General features: G+C 38.6%; 1 protein-coding gene and 1 non-coding gene across 2 annotated transcripts in view; one reads left to right on the forward strand and one right to left on the reverse strand.

The window, feature by feature from the left end:
• Positions 1–14766, forward strand: part of LOC127855433 (potassium voltage-gated channel subfamily H member 6-like) — a 110815-nt gene that overhangs the window by 46547 nt on the left and 49502 nt on the right. The window lies entirely within an intron of this gene.
• Positions 1975–2128, reverse strand: LOC127856683 (5.8S ribosomal RNA). The gene has a single exon (XR_008038191.1). It is a non-coding gene; the product is annotated as a 5.8S ribosomal RNA (ribosomal RNA).

Below are 14766 nucleotides of genomic sequence, written 5' to 3' on the forward strand. Positions count from 1 at the left end.
AAGACCTTTTTTCTAGACGCTAGGCATAAATGGGTTAAATGCTACTCTTATGACTCATTCTTATGAAACTTGGTCACAATGATTATTTTGACAATATCAAGGCTGAGTTTAAATCTGGATCAGATACATAAAAAAAACTAGGTCACCAGGTCAAATCTTAGATAAACATTGTACACTTTAGTAACCTCTTGTATGATTCAATCTTGATGAAATTTTTTCAGAATATTTATCTTGACAATAATTGAATGCCATGTTTCAATCTGGGTCAAGTGGGTTCAAAAACTGGGTCAAAAGGTCATGTATTCAACAATTATTGTCCATGAACGTGAGTGCATAAGGGTCACCATGACCCTCTTGTTAAATTTGAATGTCCCATAAATTAAAACAAGTGTCATCTTCGAAATTAAGTAAGTAGACCTAATCATATTGATGTGCAATTAACAATAACTGTCACTTGTGCTCTCATATTTTGTTAGTTATAACCATTTTATCCCTGCCCAAAAAAAATTTGGAGGGGATAGTAGTAATTGGTCCTGTCCGTCGTCTGTCTGTCCATCCGTCAGTCCGGCTGAAACTTTGTCCAGAGCATAATTCCAAATCTATTCAATGGATTTACTTTAAACATAGAATATAAACAGATGGCAACTAGGAGAATTGCAGTGACCAAGCGCCATAACTGTATCTACCTTAGTTTTTTATAAATCTCCCCTTTTATATAACTTTAAAGTAATTTTTTGTCCGGAGCATAACTCTAAATATACTAAAGGGATTTACTTGAAACTGGAAATATAAACATATGGCAACTAGGAGAAGTGCAGTGACCAAGAACCATAACTCTATCTACCTTAGTTTTTTAATTATCTCCCCTTTTATATAATTTTAAAGTTAATTTTTGTCCGGAGCATTACTCTAAATGTACTGAAGGTATTTACTTGAAACTTGGAACTTAAACAGATGGCAAGTAGGAGAAGTGCAGTGAATAAGAACCATAACTCTATTTACCTTAGTGTTTAAATTATATCCCTTTATTTAATTTCAAAGTAAATTTTTGTCCGGAGCATAATGAATTATCTCCCTTTATTTGTTTTTACAAATATTTTTCTACTCTCTAAAACAAATGTTGTCATACAAGCAAACACATTTCAGCGGGGATTTGGCACTACTGTGACAAGCTCTTGTTTATAGTTTAATTTGTCCGAAAGATATTATGAACACTAAAGAGACATCAATCGGAAACTTAATAAGTATGAATATATCATTCAGGGGATGCAAGTTCACAAAAGGATTAACTCCTGCTTTTTACCGTTGTGTTCCTTCTTTAGTTTTTATTCTTAATTATTGTTTGGAGAATATTTTTTAATTATAAGACCTGGTATCAACTGAACATAATATGTAGGAAGGTGTCAATTCCTACCTTTACTATTGGTATTTTGGACCGATATACACCAGGGTCCAGTTAAATAAGAGCGACAATGGTCGGGTGACTATGGTTGTACCAGCGAATAATCGTTGTGCTCCAATAACCGGGTTTAATATAGAGCAACGATCGTCAGTCGACAGCGCGTTGTTTGACATACTGTAAAGCGACCGCAGTCCACCCCTCACACCACGACTGCTCGTCGCTTGACGCTTTGTCGGCATCCAAAACCTATGCAAAATGCTAATAAATTACTGATATGCTTAAGTTCAGCGGGTAATCTCGTCTGATCCGATGTCAGTTAGGCTAAAGTGTTCGTGGCCGGGCAGTGGGCGTGAAGGTCGCCTTTCGGCTGTGCGAGACAAGAGGCTCATTGAGCCCTGCCGTCTTGCCCTTCGCGAGTATACGCTTGAGCTGAGACCGCCACACATGTGGTCTCGAGACGGCCGGACCAGCCGCTGGTGGGCCAGTGCGATGCGTCAGAGTCCAGCTTCGTGGTGCCCGAGTCCCCCGCTGCAGTACTGCTAGGACACTGATAGCTCTGGAGAATGTTTAGCCGACCATCGGACAGGCGAGGCCCCGGCAAACAGCCGGGGCTTCAATGTGCGTTCAAGATGTCGATGTTCAATGTGTCCTGCAATTCACATTAATTCACGCAGCTGGCTGCGCTGTTCATCATCGCACGAGCCCAGTGATCCACCGCATAGAGTTGTTTTTGTCTGCACATTGATGGGTCGACTTGCGGCTTCCGTGAGGCAGCCGTAGGCCCGCGCTTCAACGCCGTGCAGGGCAAGCGAAGACTTGCGTTCTAGGGCAACTAATACTAGTCAAGACCAAGTGTTTCATGAACCACAATTGGGGCGGCAGACTCTTCACCGCCGATCTTTGAACCTCGTGGGACAACCTTGCAAGCGGTCCCGCTGGCCTCAGGGTTGCAAGACCACTAGGTGACCCATTGTCTGGACGCTTAGGCGGATTCCGCGTCCGTTCACATTTTGCCCTGGCGTTTCCAGCTTGTCGAACACGCCGCCATCATCAACGTGGGCTAGTAGCGCAGGCGGCAGCCAGTACGTCAGCCCCATGCTCATTGCCGCTCAACTTTGTTGGCTTCGCCGCAGCGCAAGGCCCCCACGACTGGGACCGCGCGCGACTGGCCGGTGGTTTTGAGATTCGCGAAGCGCTTCGACTTTCTGCGATAGTCTCGGTAATGATCCATATGAAGGGTCACCTATGGATACCTTGTAACGATTTGTACAACCTCTACCCCGGTTAACTTGCACATCTTATCGGCGTACTGTGAGCTGAACACAAAGCAAGCCCAAGGGTCCAATCCGAAGAAGTCATTGACTGGAGCTATCAGTAGTAGCGACGGGCGGTTTGTACAAAGGGCAGGGACATAATCAACACGAGCTGATGACTAGCGCTTACTAGGAATTCCTCGTTCATGGGAACAATTGCAAGCCCAAATCCCTAGCACGAATGGGGTTCAACGGATTTTCCGGCCTTCTCGGGCCAGGCAAGACGCACGCTGATCCATTCAGTGTAGCGCATATGCTTCCCCGAACATCCAAGGGAATCACAAACCTGTTATTGCACAATCTCGTGTGGCTAAATGCCACTCATCCTTGTAAGAAGCTCAAGGGGCGCAGCAGAGGACGCCTAAGCTATTTAGCAGGCCAGAGTCACTTTCGTTATCTGAATTAACCAGTCAGATTGCTCCACAAACTAACAACGGCCTTGCACTACCAACCACCAAATCAAGAAAGAGCTCTCAATCTGTCAATCCTCGCATTCCTCCTTGTGGGCCCTACCAGGCCTGGCACACGCTGCTGTACGAGCGCCTGATGTCCCTGCTTGTGAACACTGGCCCGCGACGTTCGGCTACTGCTTACTGGGAGACCACTACTAGTGGTAGACACATCGCGAGAGAAACTTTTTCTTTCAACATTTTTCCCCCCTATATATATATATATATAAATAGTAATATTTCAGCGGTCCCAAACAATATTGTACCTTGCCAGCGGTTCCGTAGTTCCTCTCGGGACACGAAATCGCAGACACCGGACAGTTCTCGGCCGACAGCAGGCCAGAAATGAAGCCACATCTGCGATCGGCAGGGCTTCCGAGGTCCTATACGAGGCCACAGATGCCTCGCGAGCTCGGAAGCCCGCTGGCCTGCGCGAGACCAGCCGGGCCGGCTAGCGAGTCCCGCAAGCCAGGCTGACTGAGACCACGCCGGCAAGTCAGCGGGTCCCGCTAGCGGGTCCTTAAGTCAGGCCGACCGATGCTGCGCAAGCACGGAAGCCCGCTGGCCCGTGCGAGGAGGCGGCAAAACCACAGCGGCGAGTCCCGCAAGCCAGACCGACCGAGACCACGCGAGCAAGTCAGCGGGTCTCCCAAGCCAGGCCCACCGAGGTCCTGCGAGCTGGAAAGCCCGTAAGCCCGCGCCACTAGTACGCAGGTACCACTGGTACTACTACTTCGACTACCCATACTACCACTGGCGGAGAATAATCACAGCTTCCACCATAGTCGTCGTTGGTTCCGCGAGCGGCCTTCGCTCAGGCCTCTTGTTCGCGGTTCAACTGGGGGTGTTTTTGCTTGTTAGGGTTATTCAGGGCTTAGTTCCCTTAGTCACGGCAGTGTCTATCTCCGAAATGCTAATAACAAATAAAGAGATATAAAAATAAAAATCCTAAAAATAGCAACTACCATGACCGCAGTCGACTGACCACACCGTCTTGCGACTACAGTCGCGGCGCTTTGCTCCTTGAACGCGATGAGTGGTTAGTTGGCGGCCAACGAGCAACGGTCGACCACACAGTCGCGCGACTACAGTAGGGTTTTGTAGTTTTTCATTAAACCGGACCCAGAAGAAACAATCTGCTGTTACCAAATAGCCCTGCCTTTAGCATTGCAGTTCTGTTTGTCTGTAACTGTAGCATTATCTTAGGGTGTAAGCTGATCATGGCATACCATATCATGTTTGTTCTCTTTGCAAGATCACCTGTTACCCACTGGCTAATGGCAGTCTGTTTGTATCAATGGCAAGACAGCTAATGAGGTCTGTCATCTTCAAATTGCCAGTACAGTCCACCTGGCCATCTGAGAAGGTATTAAACACCAAGTCACTTTTGTTGAATACACTGAATATTATATTTTAAGATGTTTAACCCCAAGCTGCTTTATTTATGACACTGTGTATTTAATCTCAAGATATTACACCACAAGCTGCTTTGGTTAAGTACACTGGGTATATATCCAGAGGTATTAAACCTCATGCAGGTTTGTCTGAACACACTGGATATTTTATTTAAAAAATCCTGAGACCCCAAGCCACTTTGGTTGGAAAGGTATTTTAAATTTAATATTAAAACTCGAGCTACTTTGGTTGAACAAACTGGTTATTTATCCAAAATAATTAACCCTAGGCTTCATTGATTATATGTGTTGGATATCATATCCAAAATGATCTACCTTTAAGTACTTCAATTGAATAATATTTATTGCATAGCTTATCCAAAAGTTATGACATACTTTTGAAATGTTCAATGATAGTGGCTGTCTCTCAAGAAGCATGAACACGTCAGGTTTTCTTTTGTTTGCTGCTCATCAGTATATTAGGGATGGAAATGAAGACTTACAAATTTAAATCTAATAAGAAAGGACTTAAAGTAAATTTAACTTGTAAAGAACTACAAATGCGTCAAAATACATATCTCAGTGGTAAAGGGTTAAATTCATCAATTTTAGCTCGGCTGTTTCCAGAGAAAACCCGAGGTATTGTCATAGCCAGCTCGTCGTGTCCGCCGTCCGTGTCAAGGTTTGTTAAGGTTTTGAACATTGGCTCTAAAATCAAAGTGCTTCAAACTACAACTTTGAAACTTCATATGTAGATGCAGCTTGATGAGTTCTACTAGCAACACCCATTTTGGGGTCACTAGGTCAAAGGTCAAGGTCAATGTGACCTCTAAAAAAAAAAAAAAAGAATCTGTCAAGCTTTCATTTATTTAAAACTGCACCCGCCGCCAAACTTGGCACCCGTTATGCGGTGCTCTTGTTACACATATGAAATTGGCATTGGTAAGTTGTTAATGTTTGTATCAAGACTTTTATTAAACTATTTTTTTTTACTGTGAACAAAGTAGGTAACACATCAAGACCATTGCCTTTTTTTCATAGTACAGAGTCATTACGGTTCATTGCACTATGTATATTATGTATACAATCAAATTTGGATTAGGCCAGAATTTTCTAATAAAATGATTTTTGGACCCACCGACTATAATTTTTGACGAAACCAAAAAAAAAAATTTAAAAAATTTAATCTCGATTTTTTTCGGATGCCAGAAGGACTTAAAACACGAAACTGGTGCTGGGTTTAAGAAAAAGTTCAATTGTGCTATAATTTACCAAAAGCTACGCCATCATTGTTTGTACAAGAACGCTGTACAATGCTTTCACCAGCAAAGTCTGCTAACTCCATTCTATACATAGATGGTGACGTCACTACGTTATTGTCAATAAGACCGGTGTGTACACAATGCTGATAACTCAATAATTATGCAACCTTCAAATGAAATCCTGAACAGAATCGATTTGTAAGTAAATATTTTATTATTTCTTTATGATTTTATAAAATTGATAGTATTAAAATGACTAAAAATTATTATGAAAGAAAAAAGAAAAGAACAATTTTAATTCAACAGGTGCCCAAAATGCGAAACCCGTTTACGCCTATCAACTTTAAATCTTCAATATTTTACGCACAAATACGGTCATATTTTAAAGAATAAAATTGTATGTGTTGTTTAATGCAGTTGTAGTGAAGAATTTGTGCATATAATACGTGTTTTTTCATTATTATGCACCCCTCCGAAGAAGAGGGGTATATTGTTTTGCACATGTCGGTCTGTCGGTCCGTCGGTCCTTCCACCAGATGGTTTCCGGATGATAACTCAAGAACTCTTAGGCCTAGGATCATGAAACTTCATAGGTACAATGATCATGACTGTCAGATGACACCTATTGATTTTCAGGTCACTAGGTCAAAGGTCAAGGTCACAGTGACTCGAAAAAGTAAAATGGTTTCCGGATGATAACTCAAGAATGCTTAGGCCTAGGATAATGAAACTTCATAGGTACATTGATCATGACTGGCAGATGACCCCTATTGATTTTCAGGTCACTAGGTCAAAGGTCACAGTGACTCAAAATAGTAAAATGGTTTCTGGATGATAACTCAAGAATGCTTAGGCCCAGGATCATGAAACTTCATAGATACATTGATCATGACTGGCAGATGACCCCTATTGATTTTCAGGTCACTAGGTCAAAGGTCAAGGATACATTGACTCGAAACAGTAAAATGGTTTCCAGATGATTACTCAAGAATGCTTACGCCTAGGATGATGAAACTTAAAAGGAATATTGATCATGACTGGCAGATGACCCCTATTGATTTTCAGGTCACTAGGTCAAAGGTCAAGGTCACAGTGACTCAAAATAGTAAAATGGTTTCCAGATGATAACTCAAGAATAATTAGGCCTAGGATCATGAAACCTCATAGGTACATTGATCATGACTGGCCGATGACCCCTATTTATTTTTAGGTCACTAGGTCAAAGGTCAAGGTCACAGTGACAAAAAACATATTCACACAATGCTGCCACTACAACTGACAACCCATATGGGGGGCATGCATGTTTTACAAACAGCCCTTGTTTTCAATGGGTACGAAATGGGTACAAAACTTCGGTTTTGTTCCGGACTGGTTCGTACCAAAAGTTCAAAAATCGCAAAATCAACAGTTTTTACAACGATTTCAAACCGTGAATGTCCAAATAAAATAAATAAATTATTTGAAATAGTTTTTTTTATTTTTTTCCGGTTAAAAATGTGCAGTTGTATCCAAAATGAAATTCCCTGGTCCAACATGTCAGGCATTTGTGTGAACTGTGAACATTGCAAAATCTTGACTCTTTGAACAATGGGTTAGTGATGGAAATAAACAAATTTTGCAAGAAAGAAAAGCAGAAGTTTGTATGGCCTATCAGAGAGGATACACAGACTGTAGAGAGAAAGTTCATTCTTGATGTTTTCGACCTGCCAGAGTGCATTACCTCAGGACACCACTGTTTTTTTTCCAAATTACATGTATGAACATTATGACATTCTTTTAAACAACTCATTTATTGTAAGTAACATTACTGTTGTTTAATACATTTAAGAGCAAAAGGGTTTTATTATGTTGTTTGTATTTGTCTGCGGTATTGATTTTTACTGGACAATAAACTATTAAATGTTTCTTTCAAACCTCAATAGCTTATTTGTTGTTTGTTGAGATAAAGTATTTTTAAAGCAAAAAATGGATTCCTTGAGAAAAAATATACATAGAGATGGCAAGTTTCAACCAAATGAGACAATTAAAACACAAAATAAATTCAAATGAAAGCAAAAAAAGTTATTTTGTTCCACACACTAAGTCCGCAAAACGCACAGGTACTTATATAATGATTAAAATGCTCAGCAAACAAAAAATCACCAAAAAGTTTTTTTTGGACAAGTGAAAAAAATGCATAACATTTGAACCATTTAAGATATTTTTAAAATTCAAACTGATTTAAAAACTGCAAATCAAGACAATACAGTCTGATACTGATCATTTAGCAAATCAACCTGTTTGAAAAAAATCGGTGCGGTTGCTTAGTAAAAAGAACTTCATACCATAACATTTTTAAAATGAGTGCATATTTGGTCACCCATCTTTTTTTTTCTTTTTTTCCCCTCCTCTTATCCGACACTTAAAAAAAATAATCTGAAAATCATTTTATTAAAAAATTCTGGCCTTATATAAAAAGTCACCAGATATATTTCTTATATCAGCAGTTCGGATTGATTTTGTAAATAACCCATGGGCATGAATTGAGCCTGCTGTTATGTTTTCCTATTGTAAATAAGTGAATGAAAACAGATGTTGTTGTTCTAACAGAAGGTCAATGTCTGATTCAGGCTAGCCATAGACAGACCTGCCATTTGGGAAATCATCTGATGGGTCTGCCAGTACCCACTGGCTTGCTTTTGTGTCAGACAGCTTAGAAACACAGCAGTTGATCCTCGGTGTATCTTAGAACAGATTGCTGTAGTTATGTTTTAGCAGATTACTGGCAACATTAATTTAGTGCTTTTGAGGCACTTAAAATGGAAGGCATCTACCGTAATTACTCTATGTTTTCAGATACTGTCTATTTTTTTACACCCCAAATTTTAGCTTGGCTGTTTTCGGAGAAAACCTGAGGTATTGTCATAGCCAGCCCATCGTCCGGCGTCTGCCGTCCGGCGTGCTAAAACCTTGACATTTTCCTCTAACATCAAAGTGCTTCCCCCTACAACTTTGAAACTTCATAATATGATATATAATTCTATGTTATGTTGTGAACTGTGTATATGCTTCCTATGCCAAAATAAATCTATCTACCTATTCATAATTACTGCCTCTTCATTTTCGTTCAGTTTATTTTACCATGCTATTTTACCAGAATTCTTCCCAGTTGCACTTATATAGCGACACTTCAATCATGTGTTTTTACTAGGGATGGCAAAAATATTGGAATATTGTTTGAATGGTCAGTATTCGAATAACAGAATTGATATTCGCATATTTGCATTTTTTGTAGTTATTTTTTTTCAAACTTAATTTATCTAATATTTAATGACATGCAAGCTGCTTACTAATAGGCAGCCGAAATCATTTGGGATTAAGACTAGGTACCTGTGAACTCAAGATATAGAGCGAATACTAATACAAAATAAACGCTAGTAATTATCTGGCTGATATGGCTGGAAAGTGAGCAGCATTTAAAAAATTAATACAAGTAATAAAGGGTATCAAACGTTGAAAAAAACCTGCCTCGGCATGGACGTCGCCATCTTGACTATCACATGATTAACTGCTCTGTAGAGGCCACATTTTTCATCCAAAGTTGATGAAATGTTGTCAAAATGTTTATCTTAACAATATGTAGGCCTAGTTTCAATCTAACAGATGTGTCCAAAAACTAGGTCAACCCTTTTTTAAACGTCAAACTACCCGTCCGGCCACATTCATTGCGCAGTCTTGATGAAACTTTGTCAGAATGTTTATCCTGACAGTATAAAGGTCATGTTTAACTCTTTCAGTGCTAGAACCGAATTTTGAAGGCCTTTGCAAACAGTTTGGATCCAGCTGAGATGCCACAGAATGTGGTGTCTCATCAGGATCCAAACTGTTTGCTATTCTGATAGTATCCTTTGAAAAAAATCGTAGAAAATGCTTAGAAATTAAGCAGACGACATTTTAGCAGACAACAAATTTCACAGCATGCAAAGGGTTAAATCTGGGTCAAGTGGGGTAAAAAACTAGGTCACCAGGTCATGTCTTCAACAATTTTAGTTAAATTGCTTTCTGGTTTGCAATGTCCAAAGAATGTTTTATATGACATTCTGAAAATTGTAAGTCATAAAAAAGCCGCAACTGTCACTTTTCATTGTTTTATCTACCTGTCTTGGGACTCAGGTGAGATCAAACAGTAATTTACTAATTGTTCCCTATAGTAATTTACTAATTGTTCCCTATAGCTGAATGCTGTTATATTGGCCATGGCTTGTGTTCCAGGTAAAACAGATGTGGCAGTAAATTTTCCTGTAAATTCCAGCACCCTTACACCCTTTGAACATAGCTGTTTATTTTTGTTTTATGGGCAGATTTATGACAACAAAAAATTGAACATAGCTGTTTATTTTTGTTTTATGGGCAGATTTATGACAATTAAAGTAACAGTTTGGATCCTGATGAGACGCCACGTTCTATGGCGTCTCATCTGGATCCAAACTGTTTGAAAAGGCCTTCAAAATTTGGTTCCAGCATTGGAAGAGTTAGTTATGCCCTTTTTCAACTTACAAATTCTATAGCATCATCCTTCATATTAACCCATTTATGCCTAGTGGACTCTCCCATCCTTCTAAATTGGATCAATTTATTTCCAAAATTAGGGATTTCTAGTTTATTAATTTCTATATTTAGAATATTTTTTACAGAAATTCCGTGCAGCAAACAGCGCAGACCCGGATGAGACGCCGCATCTCGCGGTGTCTCACCTGGGTCTACACTGTTTGCAAAGGCCTTTTTTTCTAGACGCTAGGCATAATGGGTTAAGCAAAGTTGCGTCAGGAGGTATGTTTCATCACTTGTGTGACTATTGATTTTACTGTCTTTGAACAATTTCTTATTTCAGTCATTCTGTAAACAAGAAGGTGTTGTTTAATAAAATTGGACTAATTCTCTTTGATTACTTTGATTGGTGTGTGGTGCCTAACAACACAGGGGTAAATAGATTGTTGATTCTGATTACATGTTCAATGAAGTTGTTACTTTTATTATAGGAGCCAATCTGAGCACAATGGTATATCCAAGTAGTTGGAAAAGGGCAGAGATAATAATAGGACTACGTTCTTCTAGAAAATGTTTCATATTTACCAACTGGTAGACGATAGGAAACTTGATACTGATTTTATAACTGTTATGATGGTAGAGTCAACAAGTTAATGTCCTGTCCAATCAAAGCCTTACATTCATCTTTAACAGGTTTACCAACTCATCTAATGACAAGACTGCATATTGACAGGTTAACCCTTTTACCAACTCGTCTAATGACAAGACTGCATATTGACAGGTTAACCCTTTTACCAACTCCTCTAATGACAAGACTGCATATTGACAGGTTAACCCTTTTACCAACTCATCTAATGACAAGACTGCATATTGACAGGTTAACCCTTTATGACAAGACTGCATATTGACAGGTTAACCCTTTATGACAAGACTGCATATTGACAGGTTAACCCTTTATGACAAGACTGCATATTGACAGGTTAACCCTTTATGACAAGACTGCATATTGACAGGTTAACCCTTTTTGACAAGACTGCATATTGACAGGTTAACCCTTTATGACAAGACTGCATATTGACAGGTTAACCCTTTATGACAAGACTGCATATTGACAGGTTAACCCTTTTCCCACTGGATCAGAAGCAAAGTGCAATTGCTATGTAACTCACAGTCTGTTCAGGTTTTATGCTGTTTGCAGCTCATAAGTATCTATGAGTTGGAAATGAAGCCTTTAAAAATTGATTCTAGTAAGAAAGGTCCAGGTTTTTTTCAGCTTTTTGGGAAGATAGCCCATGGCTTTGAAATTGGGAATTTTATCAGCATTTTGAAGAAATCGGGAAAATTAATTGGGATATAAAACTACATGAATGAGTTCAGCTTCTTCAATCACAAACACCACAATGATCAAATGTTTTCCATATAATTAGCTCTCACAAAGTCATCAGTCACATCAGGCACCATTTTATTAGGAGGCGCTTCATCTTCTTCTGGGGAACTACTGCTTTCAACATGTTGAATATCAATCAGCACTTTGCTTTCGGAAATCAACGATGACGATGCAAAAGGGTCACTTGTTATTTAATAATTGTCATTAACAATGGAAGGAGTTTCAATGGGAAGACTTGTACTTCTTAACGATCTTTGTTTTTTTAATGACGCTTGCTTGAAAAATATCAGTTTTCGTTTTGCTGCAAGGTTTTTGCTTACTGCAATCTTTTTCCCGTAATTTTTCGAATTGCTTGACATCTTTGTTTTTCATTCAGCCAAATCACAAAACGCTTGAATTTCATCGCTAATATAATAAGCGCCTGAGCAACACGGAGAATATCATGCATGTGAATAATGCCAACAGTATCCAAATCGAGGTATAGTCTAAAACCCGTACGAGACTGGATCGTACGCTTTGTTAAAAAGCGAAACAGCTTATGTCATTAGTGTTTTTTTTCCCAATTGGGAATTGTTTTGGCAAATTTTGTGGAAAAAGTATACTTTTTGGGATTGGGATTATAGCTGAATTTCGGCTATAAAATCGGGCCAAAAAAAGCCCTGAGGTCTTTAATTTAATTTAACTTTCTAAAGGACCACACATGCGTAAAAATTCGTATTTAAGTGGTTAAGGGTTGAATACGTATCTAAGTGGTAAAGGATTAAGTGGCTTAGACTAGCACTTACACATCTTGCTATATGTGTTACACTTACAAAGTGGTTGCTATGGAAACTTTTCTAAACACTCTTATCAACAAACCTCAGTTGAAATTATTTGGACATAAAAAATTAAATGTAATTGAATGATAGTCTGATCCCGGAATTTGCTCAAGATCAGAAAAAGCACAGTGATCCTCCGGTACAAACAATGCTGGTCCATTATATCAAACAATGATTGCTTGATTTAAACAATAATGGTGTGATTTTAAAAGGATTATAAATGTATCAGCTTTATTTGTACCAGCAGATTTTTTTTCAAAAGGTTGCTTTTCCAGGATACATATGGCCATTTACTTGTTTAATAGTAACTGGAGAACACTTTATTTATGAAACTTCATACATATATGACTTAAATTTAGATGGGATTGCATCTTGAGTGTTCAAGGTCAAGGTGGAGTGTTCAAGGTCAAGGTCACCATTATTGTTAAAAATATGACAAAATGCACACATTGAATATAACACTTTTGTGATCAATATTTTATATCAATAACAATTATGTGAAAAACATTTGAAATTTATCTCCTATGGTGAATTTTCATTAAACCCTTTCCCACTTAGAGGCAAAGTGAATATGGGTATGTGCAAACAGCATAAAACCAGAACAGCCGGCGAGTAACTCACAGTCTGTTCAGGTTTAATGCTGTTTGCTGCTCATCAATATCTAAGGTTTGGATATGAAGCCTTAGAAAATTGAATCTAGTATGAAAGGTCTTTAATTAAAGTTCATATTTTAAGGGACTACAAATACATGAAAATACGTATCTAAGTGGTAACGAGTTAAGTCTGAAAAATTACCAAACAGCATTGTTGAACAACTGCATGGTGACAATATACTGCAATATCTTATTCTTGGTCTACACATATAATCTTTCTTAGATGATTTGTCAAGTATGATTATTTAAGTTGTTAGACACATAATTCTTAGATTGATGAAATATGCACATATTTGACAGGCTAGTGTCAATGAACCACATTTCCAGTAATCAAAAACACCAGAGCCGCTAATGCATGAATTATTTATAAGTTCTTAAACCATCCCAGCCTATTTTGACTATGGAGGGAAGGTAGACTAGATTTGTTATAGATAAGTTGATGGATGACATGGAATGTATGCTGTTGATTAATGTTAACCCATTTATGCCTAGCGTCTAGAAAAAAGGCCTTGGCAAACAGCGTAGACCCAGATAAGACGCCGCATGATGCGGCGCCTCATCAGGGTCTGCGCTGTTTGCTTAAAGGAATTTCTGTAAGACATGTTCTAAATATAGAAATAAATATACTAGACATCCCTAATTTTGGAAATAAATTGAAACAATTTAGAAGGATGTGAGAGTCCACTAGGCATAAATGGGTTAAACAGGTAGCCTTTATTAGTTGTTTGCCATTTTTTATTAGGAATGACTTTAAATAAAAGTTTTTGAAAAATGTCTTCCAGTTTGCTTAATCATGACAACCAACTGCAATTTTTAAATGAAAGCTTTTGAAGAAAAATAGTGTGGCCTTTAGAAAGTCATTGTTTCATTTCATAAATAAAACATTGTTCATTTAATTTGCTGTTGAATTACAAACATTGATTTTGAGTGATACCATGGCAATCATGTTTGTCCTGTACCAGTATTTTCAACACTGACCAATGTCTCTGATTATATCACAATCAACTGCTATCAAGTTTGAGTCGGGATCATTGTGTCTTAACATTTCTGTTTAAACCCACTCAGAAGCAAAATGCAAATGGCTATGTGCAAACAGAATCAAACCAGAACAGCCTGCGAGTAACTCACAGTCTGTTCAGGTTTTATGCTGTTTACTGCTCACAAATATCTAAGGGTTGGAAATGAAGTCTTAAAAACTTTAATATAGGAAGAATGGTCTTTAATTAAATTCAACTTTCTAAGGGACTAAAAATGCGTCAAAACACATATTACACTGCAACTCTGTTACATCGCGATCCGTTATAAAAATTATTTAAAAAAAATCGTTGACAAGTTATAATCAGACAATATGCAAACTGCGATAACAACTGGTTCTGGCTAGTAATTGATCACCCGTTTTTTCGGGGCTTATACATGACACGCAGTGGAGCGTGAAAACAGACCGTAAGTGACAGTGTTGTTTTAACACGGATTGAGTTGTTTGCAGCACTTGAGTTATTAGTGTCTCATTCTCGATAATAATGTCAGTTTGCTATTATATTTTAGCTGAGACAATTAGCAG

The sequence above is a fragment of the Dreissena polymorpha genome, chromosome 13, assembly GCF_020536995.1.
Source record: "Dreissena polymorpha isolate Duluth1 chromosome 13, UMN_Dpol_1.0, whole genome shotgun sequence".
Lineage (NCBI taxonomy): Eukaryota > Metazoa > Mollusca > Bivalvia > Myida > Dreissenidae > Dreissena > Dreissena polymorpha.